We start from the raw sequence: 21,486 nt of genomic DNA on the forward strand, positions 1-21,486 counted from the left end.
GGTGGGTTATCCTTCGATCTACATTCTCCCTTGGTTTGACGTGGTCTTTGCGGGACACCCTGTATATTGTGTTGAAATCTGCCTTGGAACAACCCGAGAAGTAGCTTAGCTCAGCAGTGATGCTATGTACCCAATATCTGTAGCATATCGGACCTGGCTTCAAAAATGTTATCATTAATTTCCAAATAAAATGCAAATAAAGGAGGAGTGTAATGATGTTTGTCATGAGCGCCGTCAGTCTCATTAAAAATCGATTCTGTGGCATAAATCAAATAAAATACAGTAACGGCAGAATAAGAATAAATCAAAGGCAACTGCGATGTTACAAAGCCTCTGTATTATTTGTGATATCTACTTTATGATTCAGATCAGAAAAAAATCCTCGATATAGTGTAATAATTGTTGGATGAATACATCATATCTCAATTAATATTTGAAATGGAGCAATTGGACCAAAAAATGACTCCCATAAAACATAATCAAAAGCAACAAAAAAAAAAATAGCGAAACCTAACCGATCCAGCCATTCCCGAAGACCACAAAGCACGATAATTGAACAAGGCCAAAACCGTCGAGAAAACACAAAACATCGGCAATTGCCAACTGGCGTATAAATCGCTCTACATAACACAAAGGCCGATCTTTTCAACGCCGCAAACCACTAGTTGCTAGCTGGCGCGCAGAATGTAGCAGTCCTTGCCCTTTGCCGTCTCGCGCGCTCGGCCTGTTGCGTCCAAAAACTATTTTCCTACCGGCCGCCGTGATTTACAGCCGGCCAATAAGTCCTCTGCGAGCGTTCAAAACCCGATCGATTAGCGCTGAATAACTAATGGACTTTACCGAATCTTTCCAATTCGCAACAATGCGAACCGTTCGTCGATCGATTAATGTACTCCCTTTTTGGCCATCGACAAATTATGCAACGCGTTTTGGCAGTGCCAGCTACAGCTGATGCGGCAGGCCGTAGTTGTTTAGTGCTTATGGATTCATTCGAGTGCAGAATGGCCGTGTTTCCCCTTTTAGTTGAATATATGTACGCTCATCCGCTTACCCAACAGATTTGACTGCGTTGAAAGCGCGCGTGTTCGTCGTTCGCGATTTGTTTTTTTGGTTTTGATATTTCCGATGATGGAGCTTTGAGACCGTTCGCGGAAACGATAATCTGGAATTTCTGGAATTATGTAGAGGGTATGGCAACACTGGCTTCTCTGTAGTTGATGGGGAAGAGAGAGGAATATAATTCCTTTAACTTATCGTCAATGGTTATGATCTTTTATGTTTCTGCTTCATAATTATGGGGAACATAATAATGAATCAAATGCAATTTTTTCATTATTTCTAATGATATCTTCTTCTTCTTCCTCTCTCTTAGTTCGTCCACTCCTAGACATAGACCTTTCCTAACTCCTTCCAATGCTCTTGTCTTCTGTCGTTGTTCATTTTGAACATCGCAACTCATCATATGTGTTGCGAGGAAAACTGACTTCTTGCTTTTCTGTCTACAGAGGTCTTCATTACTCCCTTCATTGGCATATTTGTTAAGGTCTGGATTTGGCCAATGGTTGAACTTCTATTTTTTTCAATTTGCTAAGGGTTAGGTATGGAAAATTCTACGACAATATTTCGACAAAAAAATTTTCAGGTGAGACCGAAATTCGGCTAATCAAAGATCGTCATTCGCTCACCGATTTTTCGTAGAGCTCACGATTTTGAGGAAATTCGAACTTGAAATTTGGGAAAAAATTTCTCTACAAAATCGTTATATCTTCTGAATTATTCGTTACAGACCCCTCAAATATAAACATTTTTGAAACATACAGTTCTGATCTTGAACACAGTAAGGTTTCAAAGGCGTAGCTCACGTCCAGGAGAAGTTGCATTCTCGGGAATATTATCAAATTTTTCTTCGAAAATTTCAGATTTTTGCCTATAATTTCTGAAATGATGTACTAATCGCCCAATTGCAAGCATTTTCGTGATCTGCATAGTCGAATCAGTCAATAAAATGGTACAATAGTCCCATGAAGGAACTTTTATTTGTTTTCAATCTTTTTTCAATGGAAAATTTCACGAAAATTTCTCGACAAAAATTTTTCAGGTGAGATCGAAATTCGGCCAATCAGAGATCGTCAATTCTGGCACCGCTCACCGATTCTTCGTAGAGCTCTCGGTTTTGAGGAAATTCGAAGTCGAACACAGATAATGTTCAGAATTAATCATAATAGAATACCAACAACACGAAGCGTTTTTCAATCCAGTTAATGGAACACCTTCCGCTGGCCCCTTGTATTTGAGTTCGTTAGACTTCTAAGCGGGAAATATTCTTCGGTAATACTGACCGCTAATAAAATAAACATCAATTTCTAACTTTTGAGTGCCACTTTTCTAGTCTCGAACTTTCGGGTAGTTCAAGTTTTCATCCAGTTATTGCAAAGTTGAATACACCGGAGATATGGAATGAGCGTTAGGACAATCATCTGGAAGTAAACAAGAACTAAAATGATAATCGGAAAGTTGAGAATTGAAAGTTAGTTTCGTCGTTCGGACTGAAAGGGTTGAACATCGTTTAACCTTCGAAAATCGCGTTATATTTGATGTTACTTAAGTGAATGACTCTTGGCGTGTTATTTTATTCCTAGATTATCCAAGCCTTCTTCTGACTAACATGGATTTGAATGGTCATAAAAATAAACTAACTGTGTTGATAAGACACTTCAGAACATACAAATTACGGTTTTATTTTTGAATAGGAGAATCACTCATCTTTGAATCTTTTTACTAGAAAATTTCGAAGCGACACGCAGTAGGCATATATCAAAGACAGAATACAATATTATACTACATAAGTATGAAGGATCCCAATTATTGTTCCCTGTAAATAGTTGACGTATGGTTACCTGTATATTTGGGAATTCATTAGTTCCTTGGAGCGTTGAGGACATGACGTTTACAACAGATTTAAAATGATCCAATTTCTGTTGTATCTGAATCTTAAGAGATGTTTTATTAGTTTTTCGGAATGTCGAGTGCATGTCATTTTCCATTGATTCAAAATGAAACTAATTTCTGTTGTGAATATAAAGATTTATTACTGATAATATGATGGGTACCACATGTCCAGTAACTCGTGCAAAACATTCTTGGTTTAAGATTATTCTATGGTGAAAACCACCATAATTTCTAGGAACCACGAATTGTTTTATGGGCGATACTGCCTAAACTTTTTTTCGGACAAGGGTGATACTTAGTACTTTCTCCTTATGTTTGCGCTCAGGAGTGTCTTAAAATGAACCTCAAGGTACCAAACCACGCTGAGATCCCTGGAATCGTACTGCCAGGGGTCTCTGTTGACTTGGGAGTGACGTAACACCATAAAGCAACTGGCCAGAGGCAATAAAGTGACTTTACTTGGGTAATGGGTGAAAATGAAACATTATGTAAATATTTAAAGAATGCAACTGAATTGGTCCTGGATATTAATAATTTGAAATTGGTCCTTATTAGAACTCAGAAGAAGATAATTGGTTGGCTGATAAATATTGGCGCATTCGCCATTTTGTAACCATAGTATGATGATATCTGCGATTCGAAGCGACGTACGTTTCAAATCACATACATCATTAGCAACACGTTGATGGGAAGTCACGTAATAACCGGATTGTTTGCCTTCATCAGGTTAACACAGCGTAGTTGCTGATATAGCCAATACAGATATTACAATAATAATTCACCGCAACAATTCCCAGGCAGTTATTATTCAAAATTGCTCCCTTGTATTCCGAGGCTCTAGTTTTACGACAAGCCTGCTAGACTTCTGTAAACAGTGATGATTATTTCGACACATTACCTGCAGCAACACTACGCGTATAACGACACAAATAACTGTTCCCTCAGCGGTACAATTCATAACTGAAATAAGACCTCGATTCAGCTCGTACGAGGGACAAAACGTTCCGATAAAAATTGAATATTGCCCTCCGAGGGATAATTTGCGGGTCCTAAGTTTGTTAGTTATATTACGGAGCTGTTTATGACCCTTAGGTATCAGAAAGTATCAAAGGATTATCTCCCACAAATTAACTAGCTACGGAATATCTCCATTATACTACCGCATAATTCTTGATACATTGTGCTCGGTATCGCAGAATACCCCAAGCGGTTAACCTACGTTAATAATTTGTGCACACAAAATAATGTGGTGGACTCCTGGTTTTATGTTCAGACATTTTCTACACATGGGACAGTCCTGATGAGATTAATTGGGTCTGTTGGGCGACCCTTGATTGCTAGAATATGGATAAGTTGCTCAGGTAGAAAACTGAGGCGTTAATTAAGGCAAAATTTTTCAGAATGACAATTTCTTGTTTATTTGTCCAACACAATTAATGCCCTTCAAAGATTAGCTGGTTCTTCATGGGGTGCTGATGCCAGCACTCTTCAAACGGCAGCTTTGGCCTTGGTTTTTTCTCCTGCTGAATACTGTTGTTCTGTCTGGTTTAATAGTGCTCATGTTCATAGAATTGATGCAAAGTTAAACGTGTCTATGAGAAGTATCAGTAGAACTATTAGATCTACACCGTCACATTGGTTAGCAGTGCTATCACATATACTTCCACTTCTTATTCGTAGACAGGCGTCAAGAAATATTGGGCAAAATTTCTTTTCTACCTGATTTCATTTCCAATTGTATCTAACCTCGCATATACAAGAACTGTCAGGTTAAAGACACGCAAACCTTCTTGGATGAATAACTTCCTTCATCTAATGAAAGTGACAAGGAAATTTGGCGTTCGGAATGGAGTTCTTGTAATGTCCTCAACAAAAGTCTAATCGTTGATCCTACAGAGAACGTGCAGAAGAGACCTTTCACAACTTGGTGAATACTTGTCCAATTTATAAATTTCATGGTATTTTCCAAGCTATCCATTCAGTTTCAGATTCTTTTTTAGAATGGGACGCTAAGTTCCTATCAATATAATGAAAACTAACATTCTGCTTCTGACCCACAGAGCCTGTAAATCTCATCTGCTAACTTCCCATACGGTATAAATGATGTTTGTATCGACAGTGCTCTGTCAGCAGTCCCACCATAATCCGAATCTCAGCTCGTTACAGCTTCAACAGCTTTCTGGCAAAGGTAGCTGAAATCATCACGAATTTCTTGGTCTGAGTAAGTTCAGGAGTGTTTGTCCAGTAGGTTATCTTGTAATTCAGCTCCCATTGCTGGACCGCTGCCTCTAATGACTCTAAAAATGGTTGCAAAATAGTTATTTATGCAACTCGTGCAAAAATTGTTTATTGCACTCGACGTGAAATTGTCCGACGAGGCCGTTAGGCCGAGTTGGACAACACGTTGGACAACACGTTGTATAGAACATTTTTTTTTACGTTCATGCAAAAAGCAAAAATGATTTATTGAGGTGCGGCACTAGGTGTAAGGAAATGAAAAGCGCAACTTGAATACTTTATTATTAATATCGATTTGCATTGAAACAGGAACTAATACGTTACGAACAATTTAACTCAAACTTTATTTTTACCCTCAATGTTGAAAGTGAATGAACAATTGGTGCAATTTTCAATATGAATATTTCGTAGTGAAGTACTTCTTAAATCCACTTCTTGATTTGTTACTGCTGTAAACGTACTAGTACTTGGTAACTGTACATCGTTATTTCCTTCAGGCTGAAATATCCCTCCGCTATTGTCGACGATTTCCATCAGCACGTTGAAATAGAATGACAGATGAGTGCAATAAAAACTCTACTGCACTAGTGCAATAAAGAACTTCTTTTTCCACTAAATATAGTTCAATAAAGTTTTTCTTTTTGCATGAATGTAGAAAAATACGTTAAATGTTACCGCACTAAAATTATACGATAAATTGATTAACCAAAATGATTTAAAAACTCAGTTTCTAATGAGTTGAAACATTTCAAAGCCTCATTCCCCAAGTCAGGTAGAAAAACACCGAAAATTATAAATATGAATCCACTCAAAAGTCGAGTCGACCTAACCAACCCCTTTCCGGGTTCTGACAGTCCCAACCCTTTAAATCCCCGAATATTTCACAAACCGAGAATATAGATGTCTGGTAATCCGATGCGGGTGATCTGAAAAGAGGGGATATCCAGCGGAAATATTCTTTGGGCGCAATCTCGATCTGCATTCTTGGGTTTTTCTTTGATGATTTCTTTTATTTAGCAAATCGGAACGCTGAATTTTCACTTTTTTTCTCCTTCTCCGTCCGGAAGAACGTAATCTGCGGAAATGCGAATGAACCTACGCTTCCTTTGGGTTTGGTCTGCTGGTTTTGGAGGCGATGTTATCAGTCTTTCGTTTATTCAAATATTTTGGCGGTCTTGAAACTGTAGGTGTTTTTGGAGTCATCTCTTATAGTTTACGGCAAAAAGAACTTTTTCAGATGGGGTGCTATGTCAAATTTTTCAATGGACATAGAAATTATAAAATAGTTGAAAACATTTTAAATTTCTTGGAAAAAACACTACAAGGTAGTACTGGATGCTTAGGTTTTATGAGATACCTACTCCTAGATTACTGAATACACCAGGACTTGGGCAATTTAACAATTCCGTTTTACAAAGAGAACTCATTATTATTGGACAGCTAACGAGCACTATTGGTATAAGGACCTTCTTTATCACATGAGCCTATCGACAAATGAAATTTGAAGACTGCAAATGAGCATAAAATAACAGAGCACATGTGATTATCTCCACAAATTACCAATCTAAGAAATACCCTTCTGAAGAAGTGATAGCAAATACTCATGGATGTTGTAAAATTTTTCAATATGTCCGACAATCTGGTTGGAAACATTTGAGCAGGGTAAATACTGCAAGAGCGAACAGGTGGTAGTTCTCAAAGGTTGATTTCTAGTCCATCTACCTCTACATATAATCTATTTGATTGACATTTGGAATATTTTCCTCATCCATACAAGCAAATTTCGTTAATTGCAAGAGCATTCAAAAAAGGACTGAAAGTTCCTGTTCCTCAACCTCTATCAGCGTATCCAAAATGAACAATAACATTTAATTTTGTTCATCCCACTTCCTTAACTTCGAATTGACCGTGTTCGTGTCTTCGGAAAGTACAGATCCGCACAGGCAGCCTACAATAAAGACATTCCCTCCTGCATATTTCACAATGGAGGAAAAACAGAAATCGTCCCACTCACGAAATTGGTTCATTCATTTCCGTAATTGAGTTTCCCATGAAAACAATTAAAGCATCAAACCAAGTTCTGAGCAAATAATCCAATCACGGGAGAGTTGTTGAGGCGTGAAAGGCGCACAATGCATTCATAAGTAGGAACAGGAACAGGATGGGAGGTTGTGAGAACGATTATAATAGGGAGTGTTTCCTGGATAATTGCTGCTAGTTCTTTCTCGACTCATTTCGTTCGCGGTGCATTGGACGGGGTTTGGTAAACCTCGTTCATCGCTTACGTAGTTGTTATTACGGGTTGGAAAAATGAGGGGTGTTTTTGATAGACGTTATACACGACAAAAAAAGAATTAGCGTGGGTTTTTACATGTTAATAACGTTTCGCTCAATCGGAGTTACGGTTTATAGGTTACTATGGTTACTACAAAATTTTGAAGAAATAACAGTAATTAGTCTAGACATCTGTAGACATTATACACTGTGTCCCTAAAGTATGGAACAAATTCATTTTTAGCTAAACAGACTATTTGAATAAATAATCCTGAAACACGTCGATTTTTGATTTCAAATTACCGTATTTCATAATAATAATCTAATATACAGGGTGAATTACTTTCGAGTACTTAATGACGTCACCGTCATTTTTTTTAATGGAACACCCCCATTTCGTCTCAATTTTCCGATTACTCTAACTGAGCTAATTCCAAAAATGTATCACATGTTGATTCCAATTGGTACAGGGTGGACAAAATACAATAGTTTTGTGTGTGCTCATAAAGTAACGCGTAACATTCTTTATTAGTTAAATTAACAATATTACCAAAAATACCCATTGTCTAGCGGCAATTGGTTTGAATGTAACACCCTGTAGTTTCTTATATTTTTAGATTACTAAAAATTTGATGTTTCCAAACATGTTTGGTACTTGTGGTCTAGCAGACAGAGTATGAGGTCACACAAAACTATTGTATTTTTGTCCACCCTGTACCAATTGGAATCAACATGTGATACATTTTTGGAATCAGCTCAGCTACAGTAATCGAAAAATTGAGACGAAATGGGGGTGTTCCATTTAAAAAAATGACGGTGACGTCATTACTCGAAAGTAATTCACCCTGTATTACCATTACTCGAAAGTAATTCACCCTGTATTATTATTTTAAAATATGGAAAATCAACATAAAAGATCGACGTGTTTCAGGACTATTTCTTAAAATGGTCTGTTTAGCTAAAAATGAATTTGTTCCCTACTTTACAAACACAGCGTATGAGAAAGTTTACACGATCATTCATGACATTATTTTACAAGCTATAGTTTGAATATGTATTTTCCGAATTATCGAAATGAAAGTTCACAAAACTCGGACTGGAGTGCTCTTTTATTTCTGCGCTTAGTGTTCCCTTGGACACAATACGACTCGATATTGTAGATATCTATTGTGAATAGCAAATATTATTTTATAGTTGTGCTATAAATATAAATAATAAATTGCTATAGGTATAGTGAGGCAATTTGATCGCTCCTATTGATTGAAGTTGTGCTCATTTGGTTTTGGGTGTGATTAAGAGACGTTTGAGAATATTCAATCAAACACCGTCGAATGATTTTACAGTCATCAAGAATATGAGAGAGGTTTTTAATGATATCGACAATAACGTTTGTCTGAACTCTGTGGCACATTTTAAAAAAACTGAAGAAGAACATTTTGCGATCAAATATGACGAAAATAAACTAGATCACTCCAATCTCAAATTTTTTCTAATCTTCCATGTGTTGAAAGCTATAATTTGTGCACACTCCGCACTATTGAATTGAACCTCCACTTTATTTAAAGTTTTCACCATCATTATCCAGAGTGTGTAGATCTCAGAATAAAAAGGAGGTCAATGGTATTCAGATTCAGGCAACGAGTCCTCGAATACGAAAATGAAGAACAATACGATACAGCTGAGAAGATATGGGCGTATCTCAGATTTTGTCTGAACTTGAGACGTTCACGATTCTTTGCTGCCTGAATATAATACGAACAAGATTTGACGACTACTGACTACGGTTACCAAGGGAAACCACGAAATGAGGCTCATAAACGACAGAGACTGGAGACACTTTCCATTCAATGCATCGGAAAAGGAAATGAGTTGAGAAGTAGAAGCAATTGTTTCACGGAACGTTTGCTTCTGTCTGGGAGTTCAACATAATGAAAATAAGCAGAATCCGATCTTCCACGAATCTGGATGAGGATCACTTCGAAAACAGTCCTCAAGGTCGGGATTTGAGAGGAGGTGGAACAAAAAAGTGTTTCATATTTCCAATAGCGACTCGTTGGCGAATTTCGACTATAATGTAAATTTTTTCTACCTACTGGCTTTGTGAGATTGAATGTATTCATTATTTCTTTCCTGAATAATAAACTAACTGCCAAAGAAATTTCAACACCCAGAAGGAGGTGTTAAAATTTCAAATTTTTTTCGATAAGACGTAAAGGCTTTTTTATGTTTTATGTTTTTGTTAGTTAAATATAGTTGAATATTGTAGTCGTTTTTCACAAGTTTTCAAATTTACAACAAACCATATGTTTCGAGGAGATCCAAATTCGATATTCAGTTGTATTTAAAATACCTAGAGCGCGTGTACGCGGAATCCTGTATCTTTCCGAACAGTTCACCAATGGATAAGGTCTTTTGGACTGCAGCTTTATAGACCACCATCTTGTGTTACCTTTAACGGTTGAGCATCGCCGGCAACGATTACAGTGGTGAGGAGAACGTCAACATTGGAATGTTGAATGACATCAGGTAGTCTTTTCAGATGAATATCGATTCTCCTTGGCTGCACATGGCTGAATAAGGGTTAGACAACGTCTGGGAGAAAGACGTGAACCACAGTTTGATGTTGAGCGTCATATACACCGGACAGTAGGCACATGCAAGTAGGTCACCTTAAGTCTTCATTCGAGGTAAAATGAAAAGGCTGCGTTACTTTCAAGAAATAGTGAAGCCATATGTTCTCCCTTACCTTAACCGTCTCCAGAATCCAATATTTCAGCAAGATAATGCCCGACCTCATGTTGCCAGAGTTAGTTTAAACAATTTCGAAGAGACCCATGTGGATCTTTTGCAATGGCCGCCCAGATCCCCTGACCTTTCGCCCATAGAGCATGTTTGGGACATCATGGGTAGAAGGTTGGAAATATACCACCGCATGGACTTTGACGGCTCTGAGACATGAAGTACAGGTTGCTTGGGATAGTATCCCATCTTATTGCATCAATGCCGAGACGTGTTGGAGAGTGTATAGATAATCGCAGTGGACAAACACATTAATAACAAATTTAAAAAAAAAAAATTGTAAGCCCTCCGTTTTTTCTCCAAACAATAATTTACTCCTTGCTATACTATCTATGTTTCTCCAAAACAATAAAATGAAATTTAAAAAACCTCTTTCTGGGTGTTGCAGTTTTTTCGTCAGTTAGTTTACTATTCAGAAAAAAATAATGTATATTTTCCTTGAATAGTATATTCTAAAATAAAAAATAATTACGCATTGAATTCGTGAATTATTCCAGCCGAAATCGATTTCACATCAACAAAATTAAGATAAATTGCGAATAATGTCACAGATCATTTCACTTTCTAAATTATATCATATTGACTATTGATGTGTATTGAATTTTGCCAGGATTGGTCTGTGCAGACAACCATAAAACAAAAAATATAACTGAAAACAATGCTGTAATGAGTCCATTACACGATTAGATTAGATTAAAGGAATATGTAGAACTAAAATTCGTCATTCAATTAGTCTCGGGCCTAACGCACAGGTGGCTCTGCCAATCATACCTGACATATCTCTATTTTTCTCATTAGTACCAAAAGATGTTAGTTCAAAAGATGCGTGTCAAAATTTCATTGTTTTTAGTACTGTAATGCATCACCATATTGAAATGGAGAAATTTCATTAAACCTCATACGAAATTGTATCACGCTAAAGTGGATCACCCACTCCAATATTTGCCGTCACTTAATCACAATTAGTATTTCCGATCCCACATAATTGCATAAGGACAAGGTAATTCCTCTATCGATGAACCACAAAAGGTCCATATAGAAAATGGAAGAGGAAACATAACGCCCAAAATCTCATTTCCACAACGACGCGACGCGAGATATCATACCGTTCCACATTGTAGCGCGCAAATCACACACACATCCGATTTTCTAATCAAGAGATTATGCCATACTTAATGGAAATTTACACAGCGGTCCTCAGAAGCGTAAGATTAGATACGGAGTCATCAGGTAATCGAAACTTGAATCGTCTGTGTGCTGAGGGAGGCAGAGTGAAAGTAAACTCCTTTGATCAACGCGATGTGTATACTTAACACAGATGATGAGACCTGGCGTATAATTCGGGCGCCGCGACGTCCTGACAGACTCGGAGATCTCACCGCCGGCGCAGCCTTGCCGTGTTTGCTATTTTCTGGATCAGTGATTTTGCCAAGATTTACATTAAATTTACCGTCCCTTTGGTAGCCATCTGCAAATATACTCGGCATATAATCAACATGTTGAAAAAACGGGAACGGATCATGTTCCCGGATATTCATGATGTGGCCCGGGGCTAGGGGGAGGGGGGAATGTGTTTCCTCCCCCTCCGATGGGGTCGATTCGTCGGCTGAGTTGCCAATTAATTCATCGAGTCCGTAAATTTTTCGTTTTTCTCGATGGGTTATGTCGGGAACGATTTTCGCTCGGGGCGTACGCATGGTTGTTGCCCAAGGGGTGATCCTGTCTGAGGTTTTTGTGTTCTTTTTTTTACACGAAGTTCCTGTGCTTTCGACAATAATAACTTCAACCTCTGGTTTATTTTTCTTTAAAATTCGTTTGTGCTAATATAATTCCTAAATTTCAGATTTCCATTGATGTTTTGTCTTCTTTCAAGTGTTGGTTAAATGAATCGTTTGAGAAAGAATTGAATTTTTACGCTTTATATTATCGGATAATTGAACTACATAATTTAAATTAAAAATAATCAACAGTTTCTTTTGAAAATAGGTATGAGAATGGGTGACTAAGCTACAGAAATCCCTTTCATCTTCGCCTTGCAAGCAGCTGTTCATAAGCAAACAAATACCATTCATCATATCTCGGCTTCAACTCGTACGGCACCCAATTTCCTTGTTTCTGGATCAATCCGATTACTTTCAGATGTTTTGAAATGGCTTGTTGCTTCACTCCCAATGATCCTGTCAATTCTTGTTGCGTTTGACTTGAGTCTTGTTCAAGTAATGCCTCCAATTCATGCTGGTCTTCGACGTCAAAATTACCGTTCTTGAAGCGTTGTAACTACTCTAAGTACGTTATTTCACTAACAACGTCCTTATCATAGGTATTTGAGACAATTCGATGAGCCTCAGCCGCAGATTTCTTCATATTAAAGCAGAAAATTAAAACCTGCCGAAAATGACGATGATTTGGCTCGCAAGCTTACATGTATAATCGAGAATAACTTAATGATGCAGACACAAATCGAATAATATTTTGATGGCGTTATGTTTACAAATATCTAAGCTTATTGTATGACATCTACAATCTATTTTTTCGACCGCTACAGCCATCTACATATTGCAAAACGGTGGAAGCAAAGTTGTACACCTATAGATAGTATTCACTTGGTATAACTAGTTGATGTTTATGATTCTTAAGGTGAATATAGTATTGTAAAGACTGCAGTTATCTCAATTGATCCCATAACGTAACAACACTCTGAAACAAATTGATAAAACAGAAATTGAAATATCTAATTCGCAACACTTCAAATCTCTCCCAGTTTCCATATTCCCGATGGCCTTTTCCCAGCGACCCGAAGAAACCTTCACAGAAGACGCGAACGAACATTTTTTTTGCTCCCATCGAGGAAGTCATCGCAGGGAAAGCAATTTCATGGGATACACATTGTAATATTTCAGATGCCACGTTGAATGTAGCCCGAGCAGCGGCTTCCCATTCAGTAGAAAACGCGGCACGGGAATTCGAGATAATAAAAATTTCATATTCCCGGTTGCATCGGATTCTTACCAGATATTATTATGTTAGATGACATCCCGTATTATTTGCACCCAGCAACTGCTGCTCGCACACATGTCGCCGTTATTTGCAGCGTTTGCGGGACTGCCAATGACAGCTGTCGTATCGGGCCGAAAACGCCGACCTCCTCGCGGAACACCTTGTCGCCCGGAATCAATATTGAAACATCACGCTCAACTGAGCGAACGTTTGCCAGACTGGATCCGATCATCATTGTTGACTGTCTTTTGTCTCTGCCGTTCGCGGTTTCCGATCGCACTTTTGACAGTTTTATCGTTCCGCGCGATTCCGGTACGCGTGGAAGGAATTGGTTTGATTTGTTTCGTTTGATGCGCGTTTTTGTTTTTGGGTAATCGGAGTGGGGGTGGGGATAATTGGGGTTTGTGTGTTATGTTGTAAAATGGGTTGGCTGGTGGGGATTCATTTGTGACAATTTGTATTTATGAGATACTTTGGGATCCGCCTTTCTATACAGCTATCAACATTTATACAGTTATGGCAAAGAAACGTCTCGATATAGTGTATTAAGTACCGCGAACGGTAATGACATTTTACAGATCGAGAAAACCATAGTTCATTATTATCTGAGATTAGTAGTTCTTAACATTCGTTAAAGAATTTTTTGCACGATAGACACACTTTATACATAGGCGTACAACTTTACTTCCACCGTTTTTTCCTGAAATTGGAGGCATTATTATAGAAAACTGGTTATACATTCATGATTCAAAATATTGTCCATCGCTGGCCACCACTTTCTTTCATCTTTCGGACAGCGTACGATTCCTGTGTTGAAAAAACTGGTCATCTTTTGAAGCGATCCACGAATCGATCCAATTTTTTACTTCTTCATAAGACAGGAAGGGCTGGTCAGCCAGGCCGTGTGCCATTGATCGGAACAAGTGATAGTCCGAAGGGACAACGTCTGGAGAATACGGCGGGTGGGGAAGGACTTCCCATTTCAACGCTTCCAAGTATGTCTTGACCACTTTCGCATTTTGGGTCGAGCATTGTAATGTTGTTGTAAAATCACTTTATCATGTCTCTCGTTGTATTTCGGCCGTTTGTTTTTCAATGCTCGGTTAAAACGCATCAATTGTTTTCGATAACTCATAATACACTACGCCGAGCTGGTGCCACTAAATACTGAGCATGACCTTGGAACCGTGAATATTCGGTTTGGCACTGGCAGTCGACGTGGAAGCATGGCCCGGATATCTCTATGATTATCTGCGCTTTGGATTATCGTAATGAACCCATTTTTTGTCTCCAGTCACAATGCAATGCAGAACTTTCTTCCGTGTTTGCTTTGCAAGCAGCTGTTGACAAGCAACAAACGCCGTTCAACATCTCTCAGCTTCAACTCGTACGGCACCCAATTTCCTTGTTTCTGAATCATTCACATGACTTTCAGGGGTTTTGAAATGACTTGTTTCGTCATTCCTAATGATCCTGCCAATTTTTGTTGCGTTTGACAAGACTCTTTTTCAAGTAATGCCTTCAATTTTGTATCTTCGAAAACCTTTTCTCTTCCACCGCCATGCTTGTCTTCGACCATTCTTGAAGCATTGAAACCACTCTCGGCACGTTCTTTCACTAAAAGCGGCCTCACTTTAGGTGTTTGAGAGCATTCGATGAGCCTCAGCCACAAATAATAGCTTAGTTTTTAATTGTCAAACGTCATAAGCTGACAGCTTCGAAAGTGACATCTCCCTAGATTGCGAGTTTTTCAGAATGGAACCTCTTATGGTGAAATCCTGTATTTTATCCGATATTCTTTTTAATCTGATTCGATCAACATAAAGTTTCAAACGAAATCTGAAAAGGTTCTTTTTATGGCATAATGGCATCAATTACGTTGTTTGGAATAATGAAATACATATGCTATACTTATGTTCTCAAAGAAAAAACATTTACAACGTTGAAGGCATTCTGTTCCACTTTCTCTGTAAGTTCTTTTATACACTTTCATACCATTCATACTCCGTTCCGAATGCATTTGAGATATATTTTTCAATTGGTGGATATTGAACAAAAAATGAAATATTTCATTGCTGCCCCTCAGTAATCGTTCAGAACCAACATTCTACCATATTTCTGTCGCCATAATTCAAATTCGCCAGATTCTAAAAATTCGAATATTGATATAAAATTTCGTAGTCTTCACAAGAATAAATTATTAATGTGTCTTTTTCTTTTCAGGTGAGTAATCCACGAAGACGCTCCAATTGACCACATTGACAGGAGTGGTTGCCTAAAATCCAAGGTCTCTCCCAGCATCGTTCATCATCACATGCAGAGGTCCAAAAACATGCGAAACGTATAAAATATTTACATAGTTTGGACGTGCCTACTTTGGCATCAAACTCGACTGTATAATAGAATGCGGTTATTCCCTGTGCAAAACTTCATCAGGAGCATTGTTGTTAACTGCATTTCTGCTGCAATCAAATACCCTTTCAAACGCTCCGACGCGCAGGGCTCAGGGGTGCCAAAATCGGTTATTATAACTTTCGGATTGATTCAAACGTGTTCTCGAAATTCACATTGTTTTCGAAACAGTCTCAAATTTCACAATGCAATTTCAACTTGTATAATTAGTACGTTGCAGTTATTTGTTGGTCATACTGTACTGAGCAAACTTTCGTATAGTTGACCGTTTCGCTCGTTTAAAGTTTCCCGAGGCTACATTTCAATATCAAATACCATCATTCCTCTAGTTCTTAGCGATACTCTAGACTTCGAGCATACACTGAGTGAAATTGAAATGAATACATACAAATAAAAAACTGAAATATTTTTCCACTATTGTATACTCGCATATGATTTTTGGGATGTTTTAAATGAATAAACAATCAAGGATCAGGCAGTATGAAAGGAAATTTTCTGATAACTGGTGTTTTTTTTCGAGGTATATAACTTTAAGTTGGCATAACTGTTCAAGATGGCGACCGATTTAACAGTTGTTAAGTGATTTATTCTCAGTTAGGTTAGGCAATTCAGCATGATTAGACTCACGCCTAAACAATGCTTGCAAATAGTGCAATTTTATTTAGAAAATAAAGGTTCTGTGCGGAATACGTATTGTGCACTACGTCCATTAGCGATGAAGCGCACTTCTGGTTGAATGGCTAGGTTAACAAACAAAACTGCCGCATTTGGAGTGAAGCTAATCCTGAAGTGTATGTCGAAACACCGTTACATCCAGAAAACAACAAAACTGACTGGTGCGCTTTATGGGCTGGTGGAATCATTGGTCCGTACTTCTTCAAAAACGATGATGGCCAGAACGTTACAGTCAATGGTGATCGGTATAGAGCCATGAATTTCCTGAATTGAACAACCATGATTTCCGGGAGCTGTGGTTCCAACAAGACGGCACAACATGTCACACAGCTCGTGCCACAATCGATTTATTGAAAGACACGTTAGGTGACTGCCTAATTTCACGTTTTGGAGCTGTGAATTGGCCTCCAAGATCATGTGATTTAACACCACTAGACTACTTTCTATGGGGTTATGTAAAGTCATTGGTCTATCCGGATAAGCCACAAACCCTTGACCATTTGGAAGACAACATTCGTAGTGTTATTGCCGATATACGGCGACAAATGTTGGAAAAAGTAATCGAAAATTGGACGTCCAATCTAGACGTCCGAGCCAGCCGTGGTGCTCATATGCCAGAAATCATATTTAAAATGTAATGCCACAAAATTATCTTGCGGATAAATAAAATTCATGTCAATCGAATAATCCATCGTTGTTTTATTGCAATTTAAAGTTCTATAGCTTTAAAAAAACACCCTTCATATTTAATTCAATATGATATACATTCATTATGATATGGTAAAATTGTGGATTTGAAAATATATCACAATCCGACAACGTAATCTAACCATGTTGGGGACATTTAAAAATTGTGTTTACTCCCTCTGTCTATGTTTATTACTCTATGATTATGAATTAAATCAACCAATGTAATTTCCGCTGAACTATTTAATTGTTAGCAACAATTGTTTCTCCACAATGTGGCTTCATCAGGCTTCATTTTTGACTATTCTATGAATGTTATTCTTTGAATTTGTTATTTCGTTATCCTATGAATCCGTTATTCTGTGAATAACAGAATAACCTGTTCAATAACGGATTCGTTACATATCAGAATCACAGAATAACAGAATTCATCGTAACTTGTTTGTGGTAATAGTAACATTCAGATAGATAATTCAAAATTTCATCAGTGTCACCACCTCCCTCCATCAGGCCTTGACAGGAGTGTTTGGCAACTCAACTCCTCTGGGGCTCAGTTTCGTGGAAGCGATTATCCTATCGATCGTCTGTAATTGATACCTTCTCCAATTTTCCGTAGAATGCCGTTATTTCAGGGGTATTAATTTCGGACGACACAGTGTCGAATTGAATCCTCCAATGTAAAGGTTCATGATTAATTAGATGGTCCGGACTCCTATCCCCGGAATCAATCTGTAAACATTGTTATTTATGGAGACGAAGGGCTGTATTTTCCATTCCCGAAAATTCATCGAAATATGACCGTGAATTATGGGATCTGTGACTTCGCAGGATGGGGTGCATAATTTTGGGTTATCGAATCTGAAACATGGGGCGTGTCTAGTTCTAGTATCGGATTTGAGGAAGTTGTCATTAGACTAGATGAAATTTTCGCCATTCAGCTCAAGTTTCAAGACAAATTATGGCAGTTTTGTCTGTCTGATTTGAATTTAGTGTGAAGATGCTCTTAGGTGTCACAGCGTCCGATCATGACGTTATAGTTAAGTGAACCTTTCCATAACCTTTTCATATCATCGATTCTAAGATGGTATTGGACTACCGAAGAAAACTGAATGGAATTGGTAAGAATAACAGGGTCTTTTTAATCTGGGTTCCCGGCCACTCGGGATTTGGAGGGTATGAAGAGGCCAACACACTTGCCAGAAAAGGAGCACTCCTTTAATCGGCCCTTTCTGTGGTGAAGACAAATGTACCTACAAGAAAAAGTTTCAGGAAAAGGAGCTAACCGAAAGAGAAAAACTCTGGCGGGATCTTCCTGGTTTGGATCACTCTAAAAATTCTTCGAATCATTGATCCAAGAAGTATCTGGGTCTTAATAAGAATATGCTACACCTACTCTCTGGATTCCTCACAGGGCATTGGCACCTTAGGAAACACCTCTAGAGAATGGGTCTAACAAAAAATGACGAGTGCAGATTCTGTGGGGAGGAGGAAGAAAGTCCGGATCACTTGGTGATGGAATGCCTCGCTATCGCTAGTCAACGCAAAACCTGCCTAGGACACAAAACTTATAGAAATGAGGAATTAGCCTCCTTGAAGCCATCCCAGATATTGAAGTTCATCAGAATTCTGGAACTGGAAGGTGAGCTGTAGATCACGTTATGGAGAGAATAGCTCTGATAGGGGCACAATAGACCATTAGGTCTCAGTGAAACGAAACCTCCTCAATTTTATCTAATCTTATCTAATCTAATGTAATAACCTTTTATCTTGTGTTTTGTGTCTATGCAGAAGGAAGAAATTCAACAAAATATACTGGGTGATGGTGCACTTTCGCAAGATTATGAGGAAACATGATTTGAATTATTCCAAAATCAATCAATACACTAGCATAAATATCAATAATAGTGAGTGGTTCGAATGGACCTCACAATAATTGATATATAATTTCACTCAGTGATAATTTTTATAGATAGAAGTGTATTTATATGTTCTAATTCAATTGAAACATCTTTGAGAAAGAGAAATGAAAAACCTATTTGAGACCATTTTCTAATGAGAGTTATTGATATGTTTTGGTTATTTTTTCGTTTTTCGGAAAATTGGTATAAGTTGGTATGTTAATTTTTGTTTGAAATGGGAGTCCATGTTGTTCTGTCTTAGATGAATAATTTGTTATGTTATTTCTCTGACTTGGCCTTGGTTCTCGTAAAAGTGATTTGAGATTATATTAATGTAAATATTTCTATTTTTTTCAATGTTATAGATCATTTATACTGGTATGTAGAATTCTATTGGTCATTAGTCTAAATATTTTCATTTGAAGAATTTGGAATGATGTATTTATCACATTAGAAGATGTCTGGTGCTAATTATTGCTCAAGTGACTTCTTGTATTCGAAAGAGGAAATATAGAAATGAAATAAAACAAAATAGTCGATAAAACGATGAGTAAATAATGTATCATTGTTTTGGTCCTCACTTGAAATAAATTCATCTCAAGATTTCGAATGAATTTTCATTTTTCGCTAGCAGAGGAGGTTTTAACTATTCTAGTGGAAATTTAGGAGACCTAAATATGATGCTCAACATTTTTAAGTTGGTGAAATAATGAAAAACACCCCGTAATAAAAAGACCACCGAAATATCTCATTGAAGCGACCGATAAATCGTAAAACTTCGGAATTGCGCTATACAAGAGTTCAAAAGACCCACTAAGAAGTCCTTGGCACCTCATAACGAACTTCGGCTCAGTGCCACTCATCACCGGCATTCCTCAATAAGGAAATAGCAGCTAAAATTCCGTTTTTTATTGGATTCTACACACGAAATAAATCTGCAACTTTGCAACTAAAGACGACACTTGATAGAGCGTTCGGAATTTATTGTCCCTCTGTATGGGATTTCCGAAATAAACTATAAACTTGATCTACGGCTCACGGAAGAACAATCTGGCCGATTCTGGCCGACACTATAGTGGAACCCGAGACGCTGGGGGGACTGCACTGAATGGGCCTCGTTAAAACTTTTCGCCCGGTCGAAAAAACATTCGATTCGAACTTTATCTGCGACTCGCGAATTTACAGATCTTTTATTGCGGAATTTCGGCAGTAAGTGTTGTTGGGGACGTTCTGGATATGACGTGTGAGATGCGACGTCTGTCAATTTTCCGAAAGGACTCCATATTTCTTCGGTTCGGAGAGCCATTTATGGCAGTTTCGACCTAGTTTCGCTTAGGGTTAATCGATTGTTGGGTACACAAAAGATGGGGGTTGATAAGGTGGTTCTGGGTTTATGGCATTTGAAAAAATAACTTTCGCAATTGGGAAGTTTAGGAAATTGGTTGGAAGTGACCCATCTCCGTTTTAATGCTTGATTATTTTTATTTCGATTTTCCTAGGCCTCTGTCATACCTCATAATATAATAATAATAATATACTATATATAATATATTAATAATAATAAACCTTTATTTCCAACAGACCAACCCAATTAGAGGAAATCAAAAACAAATACAAGATCAATATGAATTAATATAAAAATCAATACTATATCATGAACGTAATACAACAGAATAATAAAAATTAGGAGATAAACAACGTCTATTTACCCTTTCAAAGACAGCATTCAGGCTCCGAAAGTAAAACAATACAAAAGAAAAGAATAGAAATCAAATATAAGGTCATAATCATCATATTAACTTCAAATATTTTTATTTGAATACAAATCATAGATATAATCAAGAGAATGAGAATGCAGATCACATCCATCCGCTATAGAATTTACAACGGAACAGGCAAATATCAGTGGTGACTGCAAAAGCAAATTAGTTCTAGGCTTAGAACATTAATGAGAAGAACGGAAATCGCTTTGTAACTGATGCATTTGTTTTGATGCCTACATTCGTCACTCCTTGTCAGATAGGATACTTTAGCAGTAGCGTAACATAATTTGATTAATTTCGAAATGATCAATTCATGCTCAAAAATAGTTCACAATGTGATATATTCATAAAAAATCTTTCCTGTTTCAGAAGGGTCAATGTTTTTCTCAACTCAATGATTTAGCTATTGTGAAGTTATAAAGAAAGGATTCCTGATAAAGCATTCAACAATCAAATCAGGATTCTCCTCGCCTGTGGCTCGCACACACAATCGGCTAGCTCGATTGAGATTGGTGACACTAAACTTCCATCTCTCTTGTATTCGGGATCGAGCACAAATGTTTATATTCCGTTCCTTCTATCTATATTTTAAGGTTCTAGGTGTATTAATATAGAAAAGGGCTCTAGTTCTAGCATTCGGGCGAGATACGAGAAAATCTAGTTTACTAGAAACTCAAATCCATCCACCTAGAAGACCATAAAGGAATTGGATGTCATGCAAGCCTTTTCTGCATTCAAGGTTTTTCGAATTGAATCTTGATAACAAAATCCTATGACCGTATCTCCTAAGCGGG

General features: G+C 37.7%; 1 protein-coding gene across 19 annotated transcripts in view; it reads left to right on the forward strand.

Annotated features, from left to right (window-relative positions):
• Nucleotides 1–21,486, forward strand: part of LOC123674454 (CUGBP Elav-like family member 4) — a 645,081-nt gene that overhangs the window by 478,472 nt on the left and 145,123 nt on the right. The window lies entirely within an intron of this gene.

Source organism: Harmonia axyridis, chromosome 3, assembly GCF_914767665.1.
Source record: "Harmonia axyridis chromosome 3, icHarAxyr1.1, whole genome shotgun sequence".
NCBI classification, from domain to species: domain Eukaryota; kingdom Metazoa; phylum Arthropoda; class Insecta; order Coleoptera; family Coccinellidae; genus Harmonia; species Harmonia axyridis.